Source organism: Pithys albifrons, chromosome 2 (assembly GCF_047495875.1).
Source record: "Pithys albifrons albifrons isolate INPA30051 chromosome 2, PitAlb_v1, whole genome shotgun sequence".
In the NCBI taxonomy this organism is placed as follows: Eukaryota; Metazoa; Chordata; class Aves; order Passeriformes; family Thamnophilidae; genus Pithys; species Pithys albifrons.
The window spans coordinates 115875301-115891149 of NC_092459.1; the positions used below are offsets into that span (position 1 = coordinate 115875301).

At 46.0% G+C, this 15849-nt stretch overlaps 1 long non-coding RNA gene across 1 annotated transcript in view; it reads left to right on the plus strand.

Annotated features, from left to right (window-relative positions):
- Nucleotides 1-6316: 6316 nt before the first annotated feature.
- The window catches only part of LOC139685406 (uncharacterized), a 90125-nt gene continuing 80592 nt past the window's right edge, over nt 6317-15849 (plus strand). Inside the window, exon 1 of the long non-coding RNA XR_011700103.1 lies at nt 6317-6481. This is a non-coding gene — a long non-coding RNA (uncharacterized lncRNA). The remainder of the gene's footprint in view (nt 6482-15849) is intronic.

Genomic DNA, 15849 nt, shown 5'->3' on the forward strand with positions numbered 1-15849 from the left:
TACAAGAATATTTTTATCATGGCCTGGTTTTTAAATAGGAAAGCATCAGGACAGGCTGTGGCTGTCTCTGCCTACCTGTAGCAGGGAAAGAGGTGCCAGAACCAGGGGTGCTGTGTTGGTTGCAACAGAAATGAGCAAGCATCGCCTGTGCTACCCCTGGTCCTGTGCATGCTCATCCTGCAACATTAAAGCTGCTTTATCTTTGGGCTTATGATACTGGAAACCATGGCTGTTAAATTCAGTGCCTCTGACTCTGGGCTGTGTGCAGCTCAGTGAAATCAGTCCGTCCTCCTTCCTGCCACTGCCTGCCCAAAACTGGGGGCAAATAACAGCAGGGCGTGAATTACTCCTCTCTTTGAGTTTACTTTGACAAAACCACCTAAACTGAAAACTAACATGATTATAGATGATGCCTTTTCAATTAGCCTTTGTTAACGCTATTAATAAGATTAATACCGCACAGTAAAAATGTCAATAAGCTTATCTCCATAATGTTTGGATGAGCCTTTTGGCTGGGAGCGGCGAGCCCTTCCCGACGCAGCCTCGCCGCGCTCGGGAGTGAAGTTGCCGCAGCAGGATTTGGTTTCCAGAGAGCAGACAGGGCACGTTCCTGCTCTCCCCTTGGCAGCGGCTGCCGGAGCGCTGCCCGCAGAGCCAGGGCTTGTGCTCGCAGCGCCGGCGAACTTGGCGCAGCCCAGGACTTTGCAAAGTTGCTGCACAGCAAAATCTTCTCTAAAAAAAGCTCATTTTGTACTACCTGGGCTGGCGTCGGTGACCCCGTTATGAACTGGGTGATAAATCGTGCGAGGAGTTTGCTTTCCTTCTCCTTTTCAAAACGTGCGACACAGCAGCGACCAGTGTTAATGTACAAAATTAATTGCCCCGGTGAGACATTTCTCCCCAAAAAGTAATAATACTCAGGATTTAGCCTCGCGAATGTGAAAACCCTCTGGTACACTAATAAAATGAAAAGGTTTCGCAAAATAATATCCCCAATAATTGGGTTCCCTCTACCAAAGGACCCCATGTTGTTTCTCTTAAGCAATATATAAAAAAAACTTGTGATTATTCCTTTGGACTTAATAAAACGTAATTGGAAAAAAAAAATCTTTAAAGAAAGCGTAAGGTAATCGCTTTCACTTTTCCCAATCAAACTGATGTTGCTTTCACTCTTCCATCCTCCTTGTGAGGTGAAGAAGTCTTTAATGCGTTTGGACCATTCAAGAGGTAAAAAAAAAAAAAGGAAAAGGAAAAAAGCGAAGCAGCTTTTTTCTTTATTTATTTACAAATGGACTCACAGTGTTTATTTGTGGTGGTAACGCACCCGCTGCATCTCCCTTTGGTTTGAAGGGCTGCCTGGTTTGGCTCTGGGGATTTTTTAAAAAAATTTTGGGGGGGTTCATGACAGTTCAGAGATGGGAGTTTTGTTCTTGATAATTTTTTAAAATTTTTTTTCTTTTTTTGACGCATTTGACTGTTCAAACTTTTGAACAGCCCCGGCTTGTAAATCCCGTGCCCGTGGCCCCCTCCTCCCGCTCCCCAGAAACTGCGTGCTCCTACTGTGCTGCATTCATAATCAAATTAGTGCGCTGTGAATAGGTTAAAAAAACTGTTATCCCGCCGCTGCCACCAAAGATATTTTAGCCCACTCCCCACAACGCCCTCCCTTCCCCGCTCCCCCCTGCCTGTTTCCCTCCATACGTGAGACATAAAGACATCCACGGACAGCGAGAGCTTTACCTTACTTCTCCTCTGCAATCTTAGCCTCTTTATTTATTCCCCCCACCCACCCAGCGTAAGAAAACAAAAGTAAATTCTGCCGAAATGAGCTGCTGGCGAGAGAAAAAGGGGCGCTGGGGGGGTGGGAAGGCGGTGGGGCTGCTGTGCCAGAGATGCTATAGGGAGACAGCGCTGGAGATAGTTGTCCCAGCTACGAGATAAAAGCTACATTACATGAAATTAATGGAGGCTGTCTGAGACATACATGAATCACTGTTTCAACACTAAGAAACCAGCACAAAAGAATAAAGAAATCTGAGTACTAACTATATCTTCAAAGGTCTCCTATTTACCCAGCTATACCGGGTACTGACACAAGTGGGGGGAAAATATAAGAAAAAAGCACTGCTGTGATCGAATGAATGAGACCATATGAGCTATATTGGTGCCGTATGCATTCTATTTAGCTGATATCAAACACAGTTTAATGAAAGTTAAATAGTTTCTGAGGAGTGCATGAGCTGGAACAGATTAGATTCCACCGAGGGGTCTGTCAGCATATTGTTGCTCACATGTATTCCCTGCTCAGAGCTGCCACAATTCCAGCACTCCATTAGCAATACACAAAAGACTTATGCAGATAGCAGGCATAAGCACGTACCGCCATGTTGGGAAATAAAAAAAAAAAAAGAAGAAGAAGAAAAAAAAAGAGGGGAGGGGGGAAAAGAGAGAGGAGAGGAAAAAAAAGCCCCCAGATGAAGGTTTTGTTCGGCGCGTTCATCTGAAAATAGATCTCTGTAATTCGAAAGTGATAAGAATAGAGAGAGAAAAGGAGAAGCAGGGGCTGTAAGGAAAATAAAATAAAAATTTAAAAAAAATGAGAGAGGAAATATGTAAACTGCCTTAAAAGAACAGATATTGCACCAAGTATATAATGAGGTTTTGATCTTCAGGGGACAATGACATGGGTGAATGCTGTGCCCTTTTGATCTGCAAGTTACATCTGGTCTTAAAGGCACAGCGGTTCCTGTGGCCTCTCTCCCCAGAAGTTGCAGTGGAAGATGCTTTTTGGAGAAGGTGGGGAAATTTCTTCCTACAAAACAACATCTTTGAGGCTCCTCTGCCTTATTTTAAGATGCAGAATTTATCCAGAAATGCCACCGGACAGAGTGTGTGCCTGGTACTGTTGCTGTCACAGAAACTAACATGAATTGAGATTAATTTTTATCACTTCAGAGGATTTTTATTCCTCTCCCTGGGAAGAAAAAAAAAAAAAGAAAATCCTCCTTCTCAGAGGTGTCTGTTTTAAAATTAGTGGCAGGATAAGGCTGGTGGGGGTATTTAGATATCAGATGGCAATTGCTCAGTGATTATTGCATTTTGATTTAATCTGACAGAACTGATCTTGCACCATGAAATCTGTATTTTCACAGGAAAATAGGAGTTGCCATACTGGAACAGACCATTTGTCCATGCAGGCCAGTGCACTGAGCCAGCCTGGAACTGTCCGTGGGGGTGGCAAATCGCTTCTCCTATACTTGCACCCTGCACAGTTATTTATTATTTATCACGGGGGGGACGGTGTTTCTCCTTGCTCCTGACTGACAGTCCCTTTGCACCCTACGGCATCAGCATTTCTTTGCCCTGAAACTTTTTTTTAACCCAGCTAAGCGCAGCCACCAATATTATTTCTGCAAACTCTTTTTGGAGCATGCCCGGGGGTGACAGGGACATTTCCATCCGCTCAGGTGCGGAGGGGCAGGCGGTCCCCCCATCCCCACCCACCTCTCCTCTAATTTGGTCAAAGAAAAGGGGGCAGAAGTGAAAACAGGATGATTTGTTCGGGTTTCTTTCTCTGCAGCTGGGAATCTGCCTTATTAATATTATCTGGGCTGGGAGCGCACAGTGTTTCCTCAGGCATCTCTTCTGAGTCATTTTATCATTATTCATAGGGATAAAAATGGCCCAAACCGAGGATGCTGAGGATCCATTTAGGGTTGCCTGTCAGATCCACTAAGGTAATTGGCTCCATTTCTTCATTCCCATTCTAAATTAAAATAATTTTATTAAGTGGTACAGTAGGTGTTTCACCTGTGTCACCAGCTGCCTGTTAGAGTCAGAAAGGGCTTTTCCACATTATTTCTGTCTGTTCCTATAACATTATGTCATCATATTCCATGGTACGTCATGTCAGAGGTTGTGCAGTCTCATGTACTTAAGTCCAGTGGTTACAGAATGTAAGTCCAAGATGCCCTTTCCGGGGTGGGGGCAAAGTCAAATACACTTGACTGTTCCAGCTCTGCTCACTGTATCCCAGACAGAATTCACACAGCAGGAAAAAATGACTGTACAACTGAGAGCAGAGTCCATGGCGTGATTGAAAACGTACTGTGAAGGACAACGATGAACCAGCGGTGGTGATGAGGTTCCCAGCAGCAATACTGGGAGGGGAAGAGCTGGGTTCAAAGCTGCACTGCCTGGGGCTGGGAGGAGAACAAGTGGATGGGTCTTTGTGGAGGGAAAAACGTGTAACTAGTCCCTACAGGTGGCAGCCACTGGTGGTCCTGCTGTGGTACTAACATGGTGCCAGATAATGGGAGGATGGGTAAGGGCATTCAGCATTGGTTTTTTCATCAGAGCCAGGAGGTTCTTCCTGGTAGGGATCTGGCTGAGGTCACTAATCGCACGCTAAAGAAGTGGGAACTGAGATGAAGCTTGAAAGCACCACAGTGAAGGTGCTCAGTGTCAAAATAAGGAATTTGCAGCTCCCAGTTTTGTGTTTGGAGTGTCCAGCCCTGTCAGTCTGGGATGGGGTCCATTATCCAACTGAGGTGTTGCATCCAGTATTTCAATACAGCACAGAGCATCTCCAGCCAGTGTCTTGGCAGGGAGAGCACAGGTGGATGAGCACACATTTGAGCTTCCATCTCCATGAGACATTCTGGGAGTGGCTCTTCGGCGACTGAGATCCCTACATCCCATTAGAGCAGGGGAACCAGGAGCAGCTACAAAAGGAACATCAGACAAAAGCACTGATGGATAGTTGATTTTACTTTCCCATAAGCCACTAGCTACCAGTCAGGTGGAAGTTTCCACACAAGCCACAAGCAGTGAGAAAAGGTCACTTTTCCAACGGACAAAGTCGCTTCCGTCCAGAGAAAGGTGCAGCTGCACAATAACATTCCTTGTGGTTAGATAGGGGAGGAGGGGGAGGAAAAAAAGGCATGTTTGTTCAGTTTTCAGGGATCTTGCAACTGTTTTTCTTCAACCTGCAGGTGGCATTAGCACTAAAAATGGATTTTCTTTCTTTCTTGAAGAGTGTTTAGCAATGAAAGGAAGAAAGCTGCGAGGGGATCTGTAGTAGGACGGCGTGCTTGGAGTTAGTCATGCTAACTGCAGATGGCATTTTTGCATGTTTTATAAGGCAGGGATATACAAATGTTTTAGCACCCTGAAATATAATGTCTGCAGCTTCCGGGAGGGGTGGGTGGGAGGGCCGAGGAGCTGAGCTGGCGCTGAATCTGTGCCACTGGGAAGGGGCTGTGCCACGCTTGGAGCCGCGCCTGCTGCCCAGCGCTGGCATTGCCCACCCTGCCAGCACCTCGAGCTGCCATGCCCAGCCCAGCCCTCAGGGAGGGACAGCTTTGGGTGTTCCACACTGCCCAGGAGCAGTTTGCTTGCAGGCCAAAGCTGATTCCCACTGACACCAAGGGGATAACTCCATCAGAACTGAGCGGGGCAGGATCAAACCCTCCTGCACAGTGAGAACTCTGGGGAAGTGCTGCAGACTTTGACATTTGGGCATAGGGGGCTGGAAATACTAATTAGTGCTGAAATGAGACTTAGAATATAAAATATTCCCCCCCACACTTTTTTGTGTGTGTGAGGAATGGCATTGAGCTCCCATTTGAAACGGTAAAATCCATCCCAAAGCCTGACACTGATGCCTCCACCTTCCCAAAACACCCAAGTGCCCCAGGAGGCCCAGGCCCAGTGCAATTCCTGCCAGCAAGGCTGGAGTGTTGTTTCAGCTCCTCCCAGTGAACTCAAAATGAGCCGTTTATGGCCACAGTCATTTCGATTTGAGTTCCTGGACAGGGAAATTGCACTCAGGGTGCACAAAAAGAGCAACTCTGCAAGAATGAAGCCTTGTAAAGGTGAACCTGAGTCAGTCTTTATCCTGTTGTCCAATTTTTTACCCAAGAACCACAAGGGAACCCAAAGAATGATAAAACCCAGAGCAGACTTGGATATCCCCTGAGAGCTTGTGCTGTTTCAGTGGTTATTGACCCGAGATAAACCTCAGGCACCCGAGAGCAAAACACCTGAAGGCTTTTGCTACCAAAACCCAGAGTTTGTACTGAGAAGGCTGGAGTCAGTTCTGTGCTTTGAAGTTTTCTTAATTTTTCTTAGTTTTCTGCTGCCACTGGAGCACTCCTGAACACCCAGACCCCTGATTCCTGCCAGCTGCTGTCTTCTGCTCTGAAGCTCATGCATGACAACCTGAGACAAGGCTGCCTGTGCTCGCAGCTCTATCTGGCAGTTCAGGTGCAAATCAGCTTAGATTGCAAACCTTCCTGCATTCCCCAAACTAAAACATGGACTGACTGTCGTAAGAAAACACAGGGGCTGCAGGATTCCCAGAAGAAAGCCAGGAGAGCTGGGAAGCAGAAGAGTTGCAGCAAAAGGTTGCCAGAGAAAGAAACCATCAGCTGAGGAAGAACTGAGGCCACAGAGCTCTCACCAGAGCCTGTATGGAGATGTATGTTTTCCATTTTTTTCTTTTTAGGCAAACCATTTTGTTATTGGAAAGTGCTAATTTGTGAAAGCCAAACAACTCCAGGCAAAGGGTGTGCTTTGACAAATTCCCCATATTGAGGAGGGGCGGGGAGAGGCATGAAAAAGAGGAGAAAATAAATGTAGAACGATTGCAATGTCATGGGGGGTAAGTGGTACGTTTGAGACAGGGGCTAAATCACTGTTAAATCACTGCAGGCAGAATTGATGTGAGACTGGAGCACACTGAGAACTGGGCAGGGGCATAAACCTAATTGATTTGAGGCTGGAGCAGGGAGTTAATTGGGGGCCAGGGTGGAACAGTAACTAACGTAGTGCTGTGATAGCCAAAAGCATCTCTCACTCTGCGCCGGCCGCGTCCCTGGTCCTGCTCGTGCCGGTGTCAGAGCTGCTGCCAGCTGGGCAACCACCCCATGGCTCAGACCAGCAGCCCATCCTTTGGCTTTGGAGTCTGGTGTCTTTGGAGATGAGCCTGAGCACGCTCTGAAGGCTCAGGGTTGCTCTGTGTTGTGATGGATCTCGGGAGAGAGACGCCGGCAGCGCTTGTCATCCCCAGCCTTGTTTTGGCTGGGAAGGGGAGGAGCCCTTGGCTGCCAGAACAATTATTGCAGCAATCAGGGAAAAATGGGCACTTCCACACAGAAATTCGTTCCTCTCCGAGAAGCGCCGCACGTCCCCAAGGAAACCACCTAGACCAGGTCCACAGTTGCTTCTTATGATTATTCCCTTTTTTTCTTTTCTTTTTTTTTTTTTTTTGAGACTGTTGAATTGAGCACTCAAAATTTGAAAATGCAAAGATGAAGGTTGCCTGGGCAACTGCTTTGCACTGAATGAGGAAATGATCTTGTGAAACAAACATTAAGTGATCGTGTAATTAAAGACTGACTCAAAATTCCATTGTACCAGGAAGGAGCCTAAATTAAAGTTGACCATGCAACTTTCTGTTTGGCATTTCCTAAATTTCAAGAACTTGATTTCAATCAATTTTCTGTAATTATTTCTCCTTTTCAATGCAATCTTAGATTTTTTTTCCCTAAGGGAATTTATGGCACGTTGATGGTTTGTGGCCAAGCTCACCTCTAGCCACAATCCAAGTTTCAGCCCAGAAACTGTGGAATCCCAGATTCCCAAACACCTACCACTGGGACAGAGGGTACAACTTTCATCTACTGCCCTTTGAGGAGGGAACAGTGTGACTTTTTGGGTTGTTATTATGTACAGTTTGTTATGCTGTGTCAGATGGGCACTGAATTTAGTCTACATCAGATGCACCAAAGAAAATGAAAGAAATTAATACACATATGTAGAACAGTCTGTCCACAGGAAGACTTCACCCAAGCCACGAGTAGTCAGAGGTTGTTTTAAACCCTCAGGAATAATTTTTATTTCCCTTCCAAACCCAACTTTTTGTTTATTTTTTTGGCAGTGGTTTTGGTTTTGGATTTCCCCCCTTCACCATTTCCACTTCCCAGTGTGTCAGAGGAATGTGGTGACTCATATTCCTGAGGTTTGCTCCAAGCTCAGTGTGGTCCAAAACAATTGCTAAGAAACAGCCTCCAACAGGAGAGGCAAAGGCCTCAAAACTGCAGCATTAAATGCCACTTGGTTAAGAAAAACTCTGAAGTGATGTCCAGTCCTTTATAATGCACGAATCCTTCTGATGAATCCTTCTAAATAATACCTTCCCTTTGATTCCTTTTGCAAAACCACAGTGACATCTTCCAATGCTTTACAGTGTACTTGCCATTTCAAACCTGTATTTAAGACTTTACATCATCAAACTCATCCCTCTAATTCCTCTGGAAACACACACACACACTTTTAGCTCTCACATTTTCAGCGAGAGTTGCGCAGAGCTCTCCCATTCTCCTGCTCTTGTCAAGGGCAAGAGATGTCCGCACACGCAGCGTGTGCTGGGGCCTGGCTTTTATTATTATAATTGTTATTGTACTTAGCTATCTGTCAATGCAGAGCTTCAATTTGACACAAATTATCTCCGCAGTGGTGCATTCCTACCGCGAGATGCTCTCACGCCTCCCAGCTCCAAACATGAAGGCAAAGACTAGTTTTAACCTTCTCCCATCTGCACCCAATCTATTTTTGCCTAATGATCTCACTTATTTTTTAAAATTTTCTTTTCTTTTTTTTTTTTTAAATCCCAGGATATGCAAATAGTTTCTAAGAGTTATATCTGGAAATACAGTGATAGGGAAGTTTAACTTGTTATGTTTACAGAACTGGCTGTGGTTTTGGGGCACCTCAGTTCTCATCTGCCTTTCGAGGGACAGTGGGACCTCCAAAAGGAGTGCGTGCCCATGGCTGCTTGGCTGGTTTCCCTCTGTAACTCGTTCCTCTTGGCAGTCAGGTAGACTTTGTCCATGTAGGGTCTTGTTTCTTGTAGCATGTGCCAACAGTATCACAGAATCACAGTATGGTTTGGGTTGGAAGGGATCTTAAAGAGCATCTACTTCCAACCCTCTGCCTTGAATAGGGACACCATATGACCGTGGGTAAGAAAAATCCTCTAATATCTTGGTGCCAAAGCATTTTCTCAGTTTGATTTGAGCAACAATAGCCCTGCTAATTTTTAAATCTTCATCATCTTTGTATGATTCCCCCCCGCCCCCCCTCAGTGTTTTTGCTGGCAGCAGTGGCAGAAGTTGGTGCTGTTTTGGGATAAAGGGGCTGGAAGAGCTTTTCCACCTCTTGTTGCATAAGCTGATGAGCACAAATAGTGCCTGTTTCTAAGCAAAGGAAACTCTGTGTCTGTTGAATTCAGCTTTGTGCTGCTTCATTTTTCCAGGATAGGTTGGGAAGTTCATTCAAAGTTCTTCCTTTACTGTGGGACATGCCTGACATTTTCCCATTGACACAGATCAAGTGGTGTGGTTCAGTGACCTTCTGCACCAACACTTGGGTTGGATTCTGTTCCTGCTCCCTCACCCAGCCTGCCCCACAACCACATCCTTGTCCAGCTCCACTGGTTTGGTGCCACCAGCTGACTCCAGGTCTCCTTGCTTGGCCAGGTGCAGGGACTCTTTTTTTATAATTATTATTCATACAATTTGTCTCATTACTTTGCCCCAACAGTCCTGCTCTTCCACTCATCATTTAGCATTAGCTCCTCACTGCAGGGTCGGTGTCCACCCAAGCAAGACCAGCTGTAACCCATCTTTCCCATCCCATATTTCAATTGTGCTTGACCTGTTATCCCATGAATTTCTTTCCAGCCTCACATGTCCTCTTCTCCCCCCATTAACTGAAGTTGTTTCCTTTTCTGTGTTTCTCAGACCTGGAGATACCCAGGGAAAACCAATTCCCCTTGCTCTCTCCGAGGCCCCTTTTCCTGCAGCTGGAAGCTGCAGTTGCAGAAAAAGTCTGGTTTGAGTTTGTCAAAGTTATAAGCAAATGAAACAGTCTTTTATAATGGGAAGTGTCACACAACCTTAGCAACAGACAGTGCCATCAGCCCCACCTATAACATGTACGTGAGTGTGTGTAAAAATGAAACCTGAAAACTGAATGAACATGAAAAGGCCTCGACCTACTTTCAAACTGATAGGAACGCTCCCCATCTCTAATGGAACCAGACAGGACAGGTCTTGTACATCTCTGGCTTCATTTTACAGAAGTGTGTTACAAATGGAGAATTAGTGTGGAAAGGAGCCTTGCAGACAATAAAACCAGGAAGGGTTTTACACAGAACTCTTTTGCACACGGTGAAAGATTCCGGCTCCTTTGAATCCCATCCGCGGCGAGGCAGATGCTGAAACATGAGGGAACCAACAGCAGGTCCGAGCCTGGGCCCTCCTCAATTCTGACAGTCTCAGGGTCTGCTCTCCAGCTGCAACCCAGAGGAAATTCGCAGGGAGAGAGGGATTCAGAGCGTCCTCTTTGAGCCCACCATCAGCTTATTAGGAAATGGAGAGCTCTTATTCCTGGAAGCAACGTTTTGTGAACTGTCATACTCATTTCCTTCACACGCTGGCACAGATTGCCTGCTTGACCTGAGGGCTGAAGCCATTTACATTTTTGATCTGCTCATCTCTCAGAAACCTCCACAAATTAGAAATACCACAAACCATGTTTGTTGTCGTGAGGGCAGAGAAGTCTGAGGCAAGGTCTGGGTGTCATGTTTGACCTCGGCTGAAATACTGGTTCAAAATAGACCTTCTTTGAAGAATCTCAGAGTCTCTAAACATCAAAGCACCAGCTAATGTCTAATTGACTGTAGGTGAGTATTTCTTTACAGGAGAGCTCTTCTGCACCAGAACTCTCAAACCAAGTTTCTCCAGTGCCTAAAAGGTGATTGAGAGAATTCAAAAGCTAACTACAATCTCCAAAAAGATTTCCAGTGAAGCTGCATAATTGCAGGACTTTTTCTTTCTGTGTTAAGATTTCTAATGAGCTTTTTACAGGGGACTCTCAGTCTCTCAGCTGAGAAATTATGTAAGACACAAGCACTGGAGACTTTATTTCCTTAATCTTCATTCTTCCTCATAGTGTCTGCAGTGTTTGCCATGGGTGTGCTCTGTGTTGTGCTTTTGTAACAAGGCCATGTCCATCCTTTCTGCTTTCCTGTGGTCGCAGCCCCTCAGACAAGCATTGGGGTGGCTCTCTGGGACCCTCAGAGCTGGCCCACATGTTCCGGCCTCACAGGGGCAGCTGAGAGTGAAACCCTAGAAGCAAGCTGGTAATGCTGCAGGATTGAGTGTCCAAAACCTCAGTATTTCCCTGTGATGAGGCCGTTTATAATTTACCACCATTCCCTCCTGCTGAAAAATTTCTCTAATTCTTCCCATGTGAATGGAGAGCATGAAAGGAGCACCGAAAGTCTCCTCTTGTTTTCCCATTCATTTTCTTATGCTAAAACCCTGTGGACAAAACCCATTCCAGGTGCCAGGGAACTTTTCCTGTAATTTACCCATGGTATTCTTATCAAAAGTGTCACCTCCAAAACCATTTCCTTTTAACATTAATTATCCCTTGGGCCAGCTCACTCACAGAACACAAAAGGGTACAGAGGCTTGGTGGGATTTTTTTTTTCCTTTTTTTTTTTCCTTTTCCCTTAAGTACCACATGTGCCTCTCTTTGCATATATCAAGGGGCTTCCCACCACCTTGAAGACATCACAGCACGTACTGTAGGAGCCCAGGCTAACAGGTATTAAATGGGTGGTTATTGTTCAGTTATGTGCTTTAATACTTCCCATATGATCTACTGATGAGGCTTGTGCTGCTGGAGGTGTAAGAATTAAACTCTAAGTTTAAAGAAATAAAAATGGACATAAACTGTTGCTGGGATAACATCCTTGGAGGCTGAATCTTCCCTGCAGGGTTTGGTGCACCCACGTGGTCTTGCCCAGCAAAGGGAGATGAGGATGTGATCAGCCCCACAGACATGGAGGTGGCTCCCTGAAGGCAGTCAGAGAGGAGTTGGGAGGAGGGAAAGGGGTTAATCTCTTGTCCTCTTCACCCAGGGGAATGTTTACTGCCTAGCAGAGAAGGTCTCCTTCCCTTAGGTGAGTTAAGTCAGGCTCTGCTTTGTTTGATGCTGCCCATTTGAGGAAAGCTTCTCCCTGACCTTCTGCCAGAGAGACTGATGACAAGGACGGTTTGAACTAACCTTGACATTCACCAGGGTAAATGGCTTTTTCCACAAGTAGTCAGCAAGCCAGGAGAGCCAGTCAAGAGCTAATGAATCTGTACCTGTGGGAAACCAAACAACAGTTGTACTTTTAAAGAAAGAAAGTCTTCCTTGGCTCCATCTGGGCTTAAATGCTGGAGGATTAACTCCTCCAGCTCACGCCTGGGTCTTGCCATGCCGCTTTTTGGCTGGTGGCAGGGAAGCCGCTGGTGAAGGTGTGGACAGGGAAAACCTCAGAGGGAAAGGACAGCTCTCTGATTGCTGTGATTCTGGATGAAAATTCTCCCTCCTCTCCCCAGGGCAGGCAATAACCCTCTCACAGCCCTGCAGTGCCCTCGGCATGGGGCATCAGCCAGAGGGATGCAAGCAAGGACTGGTGAGAGGTTGGGCTACTGCTGCCTGCAGGTGCTGTACCCCCAAATGCACCCTCAAAGGGGGTTTTAAGGGTGACTTTCCATCCTGGGCTTTCGTACTGGGGAGTGGAGTGATCACTGTGGCCACCACCAGAGCTGGCTCAGGTCTTGGTGGACCGGGCTGTCACAGGTGGGCTGGTTTGCAGCCTGGGGAAGGGCCTGGCTGCTGCACCTCACCCGGGCTTTTCACCAGGGGGTCCCCACACTGTAAAAGCAGAGGCACCCAGAGCCCGCTGTGCCCTCTTCCTGCTTGAGGAAGGAGGTTTCCTTGGCTGCTCAGCTGATATCTGGAGACAATAGAAAGAGCGTTGGCAATTGCAACATATTTCACTTTTCTCAGTACTGTCCAGATGATGTATTCTTAATCCTAATTAAGTTGTTCAAAGCCTAGTTTTTGTGAATAAGCCATCATTGTGAGAAGATTGGCCTGACATGTGGCCTCCTCATTCACAAATCTTGCCTGTTGCTTCCTTTAGTGTTAACTCCTTAGGGGATTCCTCCTGCAGCTGGAGGGAAGGACCAGAGGTGTTGCACTGGAAGGGGTTTCCTGGAGGGGTGGATGGAGATCAGGGTGCAGCTGATTTCAGCCCACACTGGTGAACCTCACTATTCATGGGAACTCATATTCTTGCAAGAAATGTGCAAGGGGACTGGCTGGAGGAGCAAGAGCCTGTTTTTCTGGGATGCTTGGGATGTGACTGCAGCCAGCTCTTGTCTGGCAGCACTTGGACTCGAGGCACAGGCACTGCTTCTCTGAGTCTGCTACTAATTCGTGTGTGCATAACTCCTACTGGCTGGACTAAATCAGCCCCTGTAAAATGTATTTATTAATACTTACTTCCTAGGGCTGTTTATTTAAATGTTTGCAAAAGGCTTTGGAAGGCTAAGCAAGGGGAAGGCACAAGCTCCAGCACTGAATCTTAAGCACTGGCAATGGAGATGGTTGGCAAAAACACAGCAATACATTTTCCTCGGGATAACAAAAGTAGCGCCGATGCCATCTTTGTCTCATGATCATCTTCCAAGGGATGATTTTAAAAAAACCCTCCAGTGTTTTAAGGAGGGAAGGAGACAACACTGGGAAAACGAAATGCAGATGGGATGTGAGCTGCATGTGTTGGCTTCTGAGATATCCCCAGTGGGCAGGAGCAGAAAAAGGTGCCATCAGGGATAAACTGGGACTGGAGTTAGAACAGGGTGAGGATCTGCCAGGTTTTGAGTTTGCTGATGGAACAGGTGAAGTGAACAGCCCTGGCACGAACCAAACCATGGTTCTGGCACAAAGGGAAGGGCTAAATCTGCCCTGCCAGGGCCAACAAGTTCCCCCTGGGTATGTAGCCCTGCGAGAGGTTGGAGATGAACCCGTGGCGCTGGTGAGACTCCCAGGAAAGAGTTGTATACAGTGGAGAGATAATATTTCATCTCCCCGCGGGTCACTTGGTTCTCGGCAGTGTTCTCTGTTTGAGATTTGAGGATTTGCAGACAGACAAACTCCACAGCCCAGCAAAGGTCAGTCTAAATATCAGACAGATAAACAGCACCTTTGCTGTAAGCACAACTCCGATTTATGGTGCTCAGTTTTCTCTTTCCTTTGCATGACAAAGTGAAGCGTGTGCTTCTTCAGAGGGTGGCAGCTGAAAATTTTCAAGTAACATCACTTCCTGAGGTGTTTTTAAAGAAATATACTTTCCTGGAGCCACAGCCTGCTTCCTCTTTAACAGGTTTTTTTTTCTCTCAGTTCTTTTGCTTTGGAGAATTTCTCCTTCCTGACCCCCCAGTCCCACAGAAAAGTGCAACACCCGCCTTGTAGTCACTTTTCCAAAGCCAGACCTGTGTGGAAGTGCCTGTGGGAGCACTGCATTGGCCAAGAGCCACCCAGGACATGTTGGACCCTCTTCCTTGGCTTCCCTCAACCTGCCCTGGATAAAGCCAACAAGGTGCAGGGCAGCATTCCGGACCTGATTCCAGTTAATAACACATCTCCTTTAGCCCAGGTGAAATCCTTGCAGCTCCATCCTCAACAGAGCCCACACTTCCCTGTGCCCCATGAGGTATCTTCAAAGTGAGTATAAATTATGTTACAGTGGAAAACCACCTTTAACACTACTGGAGTGGGGAAAGGGACTCACAGTAAATCAGGATCAGACTCCCTGTAGTTTTCTTCTTACCGACCTTGTGGACAAGACCTCTGAAATTAAACCCTCTCTGTAGGCAGTAAAAGTGCTGAATGCAGAGGCTGTACCAAATACTTTTTTAAGCTAAACTATTTTTCATTAGTCAAATAATTGAGGAAATATCACACTGCATCATAAAAACATTAACCCCCTCACCCCTCCAGTATTTCCAGTCTTTAAAAAGATTAATACTGGAGTTTGGTGTTTGGGTTTTTTTTCAGAGAGCATTATTTCTGTTTGCAGAAATCCTGTATGTGTTCTCATTAAGACTGTCTAACTATTTCTAGGAACTGTAAGTGTCTGTACCTTGGATTCTGGGACTAGTTTGTGTCTAAGCTGACTTTTAGAGCAGTTACTTAGTCAATCTGCAGCAGGTGATTTTTAATATCACTGTGAACATGATGTAGTTTAACATTTTTTAAAAAAAATCTGCCTCTGAATCCCTGGAAGGTAACATTTGTCAGGAGTGTGCCTGGCTGTGGGTTGTTTGTCACAGCAATGATCCCATGGATGCCGATGGAGCATCGTTGTTCATCCCGTCATTTCATTGGTAGCTGCAGCTTTGAGGTCATGCAAATTGTCTGCCTGGTCTGTAATATTAATATATAAAAAAATTCCCCTTTTAAATAGTTGTTAAGGTTTTGTAACACAATACAATCATTGTAACGCTATGAAAAATGCTAATATTAGCTTTAAATGCTTTGAAGTTCATTCTGGGGATTTGGACTTCACAAGGATGTCCCTACAGGTTTTATGGTCAGTAGAAGACAATTGGGTGCAGGGGGAAGAAAATTGAACTCCCTTCTCTCTCCCAACTTTTTCAGGCTTTGGAGGGCTCTGGGCAGGGGGTGTGAGATTTTATTTTTAAAGCACAGGCAACCTTTTTACCATTAAAATAGAAAGCAAAGTTTTAATGGCTTAAGTTCAAGTTTGACATTTTATGTTCTGGTTTGTTGTCCTGTTTGGCACCATGAGGTGGATGTACAGATCCTGGTAATTAAATCCCTCACGAGGCAGGTCACCCCCGGGGTCCTGGGATGAGCAGGTCCCTCCAATGCATCTCTCACAGCCTGTTCACTCCTACTTTATGAAACAGAGCA